Source organism: Brachycentrus maculatus, unplaced genomic scaffold (genome assembly GCF_059751285.1).
Source record: "Brachycentrus maculatus isolate JH-2025_06_01 unplaced genomic scaffold, ASM5975128v1 h1tg001473l, whole genome shotgun sequence".
NCBI lineage: Eukaryota > Metazoa > Arthropoda > Insecta > Trichoptera > Brachycentridae > Brachycentrus > Brachycentrus maculatus.
This window is the reverse complement of record NW_028282112.1, coordinates 45,665-55,757: the sequence shown is the minus strand read 5'-3', so window position 1 is coordinate 55,757 and position 10,093 is coordinate 45,665. Positions and strand designations below refer to the sequence as shown.

At 38.1% G+C, this 10,093-nt stretch overlaps 2 pseudogenes; both read left to right on the top strand.

Annotated features, from left to right (window-relative positions):
• The first annotated feature begins 6,517 nt into the window (after positions 1–6,517).
• On the top strand, positions 6,518–7,479 carry LOC148298966 (uncharacterized; annotated as a pseudogene).
• A 684-nt stretch (positions 7,480–8,163) lies between these two features.
• On the top strand, positions 8,164–9,517 carry LOC148298965 (plasma membrane calcium-transporting ATPase 1-like; annotated as a pseudogene).
• The last annotated feature ends 576 nt before the right edge of the window (positions 9,518–10,093 follow it).

The window sequence follows — 10,093 nt, the reverse complement described above, 5'->3', positions numbered from 1 at the left end:
AGAGTGGTCGCTTATGAGAGAACTCGCTGACTCTTGACAAACTGGATGAGATCAAACTTATTTGCCTGGATCATGGTCTTCCTCCGGAGCTAAATCTGATACTAATCAATAAGCTATTGGACATTGTCATTTTTGATGAGTTCATATCCTTCCACCAGTTACTTTTCTGCAATCGGGCGCTACGGATAGATATGTTCTTGAATCCAATCCCTAAAGAAGTAGTAACTTCTAACTCCTGTCAGTTAACCCAGCTTTGCAGTGCCTTTTTCTTACATTTCAGACTATTCGTATTTCTGTGAGCTCGCCAGAAGATTTATTCTATAAAGGACCATATGCAACTGCGCCTTGCCGGTATTCCGACACTAATTCGAATGCGACGCCAGATTACAATCGATGAACTCGAGCGTGAGCCTCTCCTCCCAGTGCATTTATATATTGACGAGGTGGGTCAACTGATTTTGTGCGAAGGTGCAGTATCGGCAGTCAGGGCTTAGATAAACCTTCAGGAGGTAGTTAGGGATGACTGGAGAGGGATTGGGATGTGCTTTGTCGAAAGAGACTATCACTTGAAACATAACATAGAATAAGACGAGCTAGCTCCTCCACATGCAGAAATTTACTAAATTATAGGCAGATGTCGACTGTTTAATTATTCATAGCCTATCCATTATAATCATCACCATAATATCATATAATGACAAAATTATTATTCTTATTGATAAAGCTATGGAAGGCAACTCTAAATTGTGAAGCAAGAATTACATTAAATTACATTATATGATAATTAAGGGCTTATTATCAAACTTGTGTTGGTATTCTTAAAAGAGCTAGGTATTTATGGATTCTAACTGCAATCCAATGCAGATTTCGCTAAGAATTAGTCATTTAAAAAGAATTATAGGATAATATTTATAAGCTGTTATTGATGAAGAGCAAAGAAGAGAAGAAGTAGGCCCTGAAAAGGCTCTTCACAAAGTATAAAGAGTAAAATATGCCTCATCTTTATAGCCAATCGAAGGTTCCTGTTTTGATCACCTCCATCGACTCCTCTGTCGATCTTGAGAAGCCTCTCCTATTCGTCATTGACCCTGATTCCTCCTTCGTGTATTTTTCGAAAGCGATGGAAAAGAAGCTGCTCTACTTAAACGCAATAAAAACCAAAACACTCTTCTTCTATACGCAGGGGAGCCAATTATCTCCTTCGAGCAATACAATGGGAGATCTTTTTGATCGATATCGCACGATCTAGGGGTGGCTGGAAATACAAGTAGCATCTCTGAGCCCTTTCTGATTTGTATTGACTGCCCACTGGTTTCATCAGTGAATTATTTATGCTGCATCCATCACGATAATCATATAAAGAGCATCACGATAATCATATAAAGAGCATTGCAATCGCATACAGAAGGTGCATAAAATGACGACTGAGCTCCACTCAAACTATGCCTCTTGCGAATGATTCTGACCTTGAGTTACTTCACTCAACATTTTATCCAAATATTATCATACGCGAATAATGAGGCGCACAAAAGTTATATCAAAATCAACACAAACTATTTGTTTGGGCCATCATCTAACAATTAGTGTTTAATTAATTATTCTTGTCTATCTTTAATTTAATCTTGTGCGAATTTTGTTGATTGCGCGCTTTATTTGATCTCATTCCCAAATTTATGAAAGAATGATCTTAAGGACTGATTATATGGCTCAATAATATCTGGTAAGCTGCTCTCGAGGCAGACGTCTCGCCATTGATGCATTTCATTTTATTTAAGGGACCGCGCCATTTCCTATGAAAAATGCATAAACTTTCGGTCGATTTGAATAAATGGAATATCGCATAAATTTTATTTAAATTTCTGTTGCCCCTTTTATTTAAACATGGACGGTATTATAATTATTGGATGAAGGTCAAGGATCCAATACTATTCGATAAAATAATATAATACTACGCATATGACAACTCTCTATCCAGACCTACCGAGGTGTTACTATCAGAGTTTGAAGATCTGCTGAAGGTCACAGAATTTTTGCAGCAGAAAATTCCCTTCCGGATAAAGGTACTCTGATAATCACGCAGTCTATTAGATCAAAGCTCACTGAGTCGAATAAGAACATCAAAAGCACCTATAAATAGATCGAACGCCTCCTCCAATAATTCAGTGAACCTGGTAGGGAAGAAAAATTACGGTCGAATCCCTGGTTCAGCCACGATATTTTCTGTAGACTTTCGCATGGCCAAATATCAGACCAGGATTTTCAATAAACATTTATAAGCAAGTAAATGAGATTGAAGTTCCTGTCTTCCCGCGGGTTGTCCCCAAATATAAAGTGGCATCGAATTTTTAATGAGAAATTAAACATGCTTTTAATCAGCTACAAAAAGTATACAATTTTTATGACCCTTTTGCCGAAAGATGGTGAGTATGTTTGGGAAATCGATCTGATTGAGCAGACCAGCACCAAAAATTCCCTTTCTTATCTGAAAGCATATTATAATCGCTCGATCCGGCCCAAAGTCCAGGAGCAGTTGAAGGAAAATTTCGAAAACTACTCGCTTTCGACAGCCATTCGGTTTCTGGAATGCATTGAGTTTATCGAAATGAAAAACTCTCTCTGGCTGCTCCTCGGGCAAACACAAGACGATTCAGAGTCAAAGATAAGCTTCAGCTATGAAAAGATCAAATTCGAAGTTCAATTCACCAGCCCCGTGATTGATCCGATTCCTTTTTTCACAGTGAAAATGTCAAACATTTCAAATCTATTGTTGCAGGTCGAGTATAGAAGGGAAGGGTTGTCTGCTAAAATGGTCTACTAACAGAATGAACTGACCTGCCCTCGATTTAGAATGTGTAATTTTAGTTCATTTCTAGAAAGCTGTTTAGCTTTGCCGTAGATTTTTGATAGGCTTCAGAAATTCTGCAAAAACTTCCCTGAGTTTTCTTTGGGGGTGAGACAGTTGTTCTTGATAAAGTGGAATGAGCACTACTTTTGGTATAGAGACTTTATGCCTTCTTCTATATTGCCGATGAAGATCATGAAGAATGGGATTTACTTGGTGGGGTCAGATTATGAGTCCAGACATGAATCCTTCCTCGAAATATCGCGAAAAGGGAGACTGAACTCATAGAAGGTTTGTGAATATTTTTTGGTGAAAATCGCTGAGAACCTCTCAGCAGAACATGCCAAGATGCTATTCACATATATCTACATAGTCGAATATTTTATGCAGATCGACATCAACCCCGATATCTTTTCCATCAACGACTACCACTTATCGGCGAGCCCAGGCTCTGAGAAAGAGATCAAATTCGAATTGAGATTCAAAAAGCGATCCTTAATTTAAGATTATATATTTCGATCTTCGCACAAGGAGTACATGCAGACCAATCCGTAGTACAACTATTTGATTACTCTTTTGAAGATCTAATTCAAAATTGACTTCACATCGGTAGGATTTAAATACTTTATCAAGGACCAATCTTTCCCCTTCGAAGATGGCTACAAGACATAATAATATGTATAAATGATCGGAAATAAAATACCGGCTGGCAGGCTATCTTTGGACGTGGTTATTAAGCAAATCAACCATCTGAGATCCCATGCCATTCTCAAAAAGTTGCATGAAATCAAGCTGCCAGGATAATTTAAAAACAAAACCAAAATCACAATCGAAGAATGATCCTTTGATTTCATTTTGCTTTTATCAAATATCTATCTTGTTCGGCTCGCGATAAAGTGCGAGATATATATGCATCGAGGGCGACTATTTTGTATTCGTGCTGAGAGATACTGTTGAGAATAGAAGAAGTCAATCACATCAATGACATGAATCACATGAATATTGTCGTGGATACACAATAGTTTCTCAGATTCGCCTCTTTTTTATCAAGTATCATATTGAAGCTTTCATCATTATCAATCATTAAACTTAATAAATGTATTGAATATATTGAGTATATTAAATGATTGAGTATATTGAATTCATTGATTATGTTATATGCATTGAATGTGTTGTTGTAATATATCATTTTTTTTATTGGTTGGAGATGATTTCGAGATTCTTATGAAATATTTTGAGTTTTTCTATATTTTACAAATCGTTTTCAGTTAGGTTGTTATAAGAAATGTCCAACCACTCAAGGTTCGGCAAGCCTAATAAGATTTAAGAAACTATACCTGTCGACAACTCGGTGGCCACTAAGTTAAGCTTTCTCAATTTGGAGCAATTTCTACAAATGGCCAAAAGCCCTTCCTTCTGAACTCCTGTTCCGCCTATATAAAGTTCTTGTATTTATTTCAAATACTTCGCGATCATCACAGCCCCTTTGGATTTAATTGGGTTTCTAATTTAAGGAGTAATTACTTCGATATGTGCAGAACTTTGATGTCATAAGCGTAATTCTTGATAATTTCGATTGACCTGGATGACAGGTTGTTGTAAGATAGGTACAAAGACTCTAATGCGAAATTAGGCATATTTTTAAACATCATATCCAGCCCATCATCGCTTATCTGGTTATCAATCAAGTGTAGGTTTTTCAACTTTGGAGGAAAGTGAACAGCCAATTACTCCAAACTTTTGTCATCGATGCCTGCGCTGTTCAGTTCGAGGGTCTGCAGATTTCTGTAGTTTATTAAAGCCTCCCGCACAAATTCTTCGTCAAATGGGCTAAAGTTAATCTTGAGCACCTGAATAGATTTAAACTTCAGCAGCACTTACAGCTGGCTCTTCGTGAGTTTGTGCTGGCTCAGATTGAGTTTGAGAGGTTCAGGGATGATCTACATCATCAAGTGCAGACTTTTGTCCTCGATTACTTTTTTTTCGAAATTGATAGCCTTGCTGTTATCGCCAATGACCCCCAACTTGATCATCAATTCTTCGTTCTTCTTGCGCTCGCGTCCTTTGGCCTCCCTTTTTTACTTTTCTTCCCTTTCGAGTTTTTGCTCCCATTGAAGCAACTACATCCTCAGGCCAGCCACCTTACTGGATAGTTCTTAAATCTTTATAACTTTTTCCTTTATTTAATTGTTTGATCTTAGTATCTCATGGTCTTTGATCTATATCTATTTCTTCGCCTCGAAAACATCCATCTACAAATTATTCGCTTCACCCTTAGCCGCAATTTTATGCGAATTGAAGTACCTCGCATAGAATGATTTCTCATGATGGTTTTAATTCCCCACTTAGGTCTCCGTGAATCTGCTAGCTTGTATCTTCGTGTAATTGTCGAGCAAGGTAATTGCCACACTTACCATTGATTCCAGTTCCTCTATCGCGCATCTGCATAACTCTTAAGTCGCTTCATTGTACCAATTGAATTTCTACGTGTTAGTCTTCAGGATTGTTTATTTCTAATGAATAACCTCTGCAACTTTGATGGTTTCCTCGATCAGCCTCATTGGCTAATCCTTGATGGCTTTGGTGTCTGACAGACTGAGCTTAGTGTTTTCAATCATGGCCTTGTTCTTGGAGAGATAAAGACCGAGCTCCTCATTAATCATTTTTCTAGACTACTGCTAAAAGATCTGGATTCTTTTGGAAAGCGGATTCAAGACTCTGGAAAAATTCTGGTAATAGCCCTTGATCTTCTCTTCATTCATGACCTTGTTCGCTCCCAGAATCTCCCGCATTTTGTCTATCTTGTCATATGAATGAATCTCGGCGATTTCCGATATCGGGTAAATTAACTACCGCGGATGCAGGATCAAATGGTCTGGTATACACTTTTCGCATATTATCTTAGCAACACACTTTGAGTAAGTACATATAAAATCGCACTTTTTTTTATGAATCACGCAGTCTTTATTCGCTTTATTGTTCGCCTCCATGGCCCACTTATGTAATTTTTATTATTAATTGCAGTTTATATCTTATACACATGTTACCCATTTACTCTGCTTTAAATTTTATCGAATATCAATTTACTCTGCTTTAAATTATGCTTAATACCCATTTACTCTGCTTTAAATTACAATTTTCTGAATTACCAATACTCCCAACTTTACACTTCGCTCGAGATTTCAGTGCTTCTAAGAGAAGGCCCTGCTGATTAGAGTTAGTTTGCACAGATTATCATAATTCTATTATTAGATGTTTACATAAATTTTATTGTATGTGGCATGCGATGAGCCAGATATCTGCAGGCCTATCCTTTTTTATTGAAATAGCTGCTATCAATCAAGGAAATTAGATTTCTTTCCAACCAAAAACAACTGTATGAGAGCATTTATGGCATATGTGTGAAGTTTTCTATGACAATAACACAAAGTGTAAGCTAATGCAGAGCATAAATAAAATGAGGACTTTTGCATTCAAAGTGAGGGCCTTAAGAAAAAATTATGTATAGTTATGAAAAATATCGCCTAAAGAATCGAAAAATTTTTATCAGGCTGTATTTTTTGGTGATCTTCGAAGCTCATTGACTCAATATAAAGCTAATCAAATATATTCTATGGCTATAATATTTAAATGAGTTTTTCTATTTCTAAAGAAGATTTAGCAGAAATCGTCACGATGGCGCAGAGTCGCACATTCTGTGAGGAGGTTTAGCATCTCTAATCTAAAAGAGTTCCTTTGGACTGGCTTGCTTCCGGTATATTTTTGCTAACTAAGGGATCAATTCCGATTTTAAAAACGGAATCTATGGAGATGACGAGGACATCAATGAAAGGAAAGCCTTCTATGGCTCAAATGAAAAGCCAGTCAAGGTGCCTCCTGGATTCTTTGAACTGATATGTGAAGCCTTAGAAGACTGTACGATGAGAATCTTGATCGTTGCTGCCCTCATTACCATGGTGGTAGAAGTTGCCACTTCAGATGAGGAGAAAAGAAAGACTGCTTGGATTGAGGGGTTCGCCATTCTTGTAGCTGTGTTCGTCTGTACTATGGTCACTGCAATTAATGACTATCAAAAAGAAAGGCAATTCATGAAGTTGAATGAAGAAAAATAGAATAAGAAGCTCGTGACAGTCCTAAGGAAAGGGTAGTATAAGGAAATACATCAGGACTTTGTTCAGGTTGGAGATGTCATCAAGATTGTTGGAGGAATGGAAGTACCAGCTGACGGGTTTCTCATCGAGTGCAATTAAGTTCAATGTGACGAAAGCGCAATGACAGGAGAGAGCAAGCCCATCAAGAAAAACATTTTATCTGCTTGCATCGATAAGAAAAACGATGTGATCTCCAAGAATATGAAAAACAAATCCAACAATCATACCGTGCCGAGCCCAATCATGCTTTCAGGGACCAATGTCTTAACCGGAGAAGGAAAAATGGTGATCATTGTTGTCGGAGAAGTCTCCTGCCTCGGAAAAATTAGAGAAACCCTCGCTAAGGATGAAGATGGACCCACTCCTCTGCAAAACAAACTCCAAAAAATTTCAGAAGATATCGGAAAATTCGGATTGTATTCTGCTATTCTCATTCTGATTGTCCTCCTCATCAGATTCGGAATTGAGAAAGGGGCTTCAAAATAATGGGATAGTGCCAACGACGTGAAATAATTGATTCATTATTTTATTCTGGCGCTGACTGTTGTTGTAGTTGCGATTCCTGAAGGATTGCCTCTTGCTGTCACCCTATCTTTGGCCTTTTCCGTAAAAAAGATGCTCTTGGACAATAATCTCGTCAGGAAGTTAGCCGCTTGTGAAACAATGGGAGGCGCAAATAACATTTGCTCAGACAAAACAGGTACTCTCACCAAAAATTAAATGACTCTGACAACCTTTTGGAATTAAAGCCTTGTTGCCATTCAAGTTCACGAGGAAAAGCTCTCATTAAACACCTATTTCCATAATGAATAATTCATCAGCCTCATTAAAGTTTCATGTGCAGTCAATGGAGGAGCTCAACTCAAAACGGATACATTGCAAGAAAAAGGTTCCGCAACTGAAGTCGCCATTCTCAAGTTTTTGAGGAAAATGCAAATTGAATACACTGATATCATTAGCCAAACCAAAGTGGAAAGAAAGTTTCCATTTAATTCTGAGAAAAAGAGAATGAGTACGATAATCGAACATAACGGGAAAAGAATCGCTTTGTTGAAAGGGGCCTCATAAATTGTTTTATAGTCCTGCTCCACTTGGATCAACTCGAAAAATGGTCAGATCAATCCAATTGATCCAAATCTTATGCAAAATATGAAAGACACTATCTACAATATGGCAAAAAAGTCCCTCAGGACCCTCTGCTTAGCCTACAAGGAAATCGGCGCCAACGAAGATGTGGATATTTGCGACTAAAAGGGAATACAATAGTTTTAAAAGTCAGGCTTTATTTTGCTCATTATCATCGGAGTTAAAGATATTCATCGATAGGAAGTACCAGAAGCCATTAGAAAGTGCAAAAAAGCTGGCATCACCGTCCGAATGGTCACAGGAGATAACTTAATTACTGCAAAAGCAATTGCTGAAGAAATCGGCATTATTGACCCAAACGATACCGAAGCCCTTGTGATGTAAGGCAAATAGTTCAACGAGAGGGTTGGAGGAGTGGTTTGCAAGAAGTGCATGACCTTCATTTGTGATTGCCCCAAGAATTCTAAATAAGCAGAAAAGAGAAAAATGAACTCATAGGACGTTCGCATAGATATTGTCAAGAATCAAGAATAGTTCAAAAAGATTTCAGATAGATTACTGGTCTTGGCTCGATCTCGCCCTGAGGATAAATACGCCTTGGTTACTGGTCTCAAAGAACTCGACAATATTGTTGCAGTAACAGGTGATGGCACAAATGATGCTCCGGCCTTAAAAAAGGCTGATGTAGGATTCGCTATGGGCATTGCAGGCACTTAAGTCGCTAAATAAGCTTCAGCCATCATTCTTCTCAACGATAACTTTGATTCAATTGTGAAAGCCGTGCTTTGGGGAAGAAACATTTATGATTCAGTCAGAAAATTCCTGCAATTCCAGCTAACTGTGAACATCGTCGCTGTTGGAATCACTCTATTTGGAGCTCTGGCTTTTAAGCAGTAGATTCTTAAGCCGATTCAGATGCTTTGGCTTAACTTGATTATGGACACCCTTGGTTCTCTAGCTCTGGCAACTGAGCCCCCTACATAATAGCTACTGAACAGGCATCCCCACAAAAGAGATGACTACATCATTTCCAAAACAATGTTCAAGCACATCTTAGGACAAGCATTCTTCCAAATTATTGTCTTGATAATCTTGCTATTTGTGACCGATAAATTCCTACCAGAATATCCGGATGCATATGACCAAACCGAAGGATTCCAGAGCATATACAAGTATACTGAGATAGGAACAGTTCGTTCAGGAACTTTACTGGCAGTGACTGGGTAAGACAATTATCAGCATATCTATAAAAAGACAGGCATCTATTCAAGGCACATGACATTCATCTTCAACACCTTCGTTCTCATGCAAGTCTTCAACTTCATGAATGCACGCAAAATCCACGACGAGGTACGATTGTATTTAAACATAGAAAAATATCTTCAATAACATCTCGAGCAACATGATGTTCATTGGTATCGTCGTGATCATTTTTGTACTTCAGCTTCTGCTGGTAACTTTTACAGGAATGGCATTCGGAGTCTACAGTTACTTCGGGTTGCATCCAGCCCAATGGGCAATATCAGTACAGTTTATAGTTATATTAGATTGCGATAGGATCTCTTTCTCTATTAAATGGCCTCATCCTCAGGTTCATCCCCGTCTGCTAATGCTTTCCGCAAATAGGCAACAAAGAAGGAGATTTTGCGCACCCTGGTTCGAGGGTGGGCACAATAAAAAGAAGAAAGAGCGCGATCGAAAGATAGCTGGGCCATAACCATTTAGAATGATATCTTTAGGCTGTCTTACTTTTTATCTATAAAGTGACTATAAAACTATCGATTTATTTACAATTTGATTACTCAATAATAATTATACTAATGTTCACTTGGCTGTCCAATTGTTGCGGAGGAGTAAGCTCCACAACAGAATTCGAGAGGGCCCGGATTGCCTGCACTCATGGAGATTGGTCAATTCCATAAAGATAGTCGCTGACTGGTACAGATCATTCTAACATAGCTGTCTTGAAGACTCTGAGAGGTTAGGATCCGTAAACAAATAATTAAATCGCGTT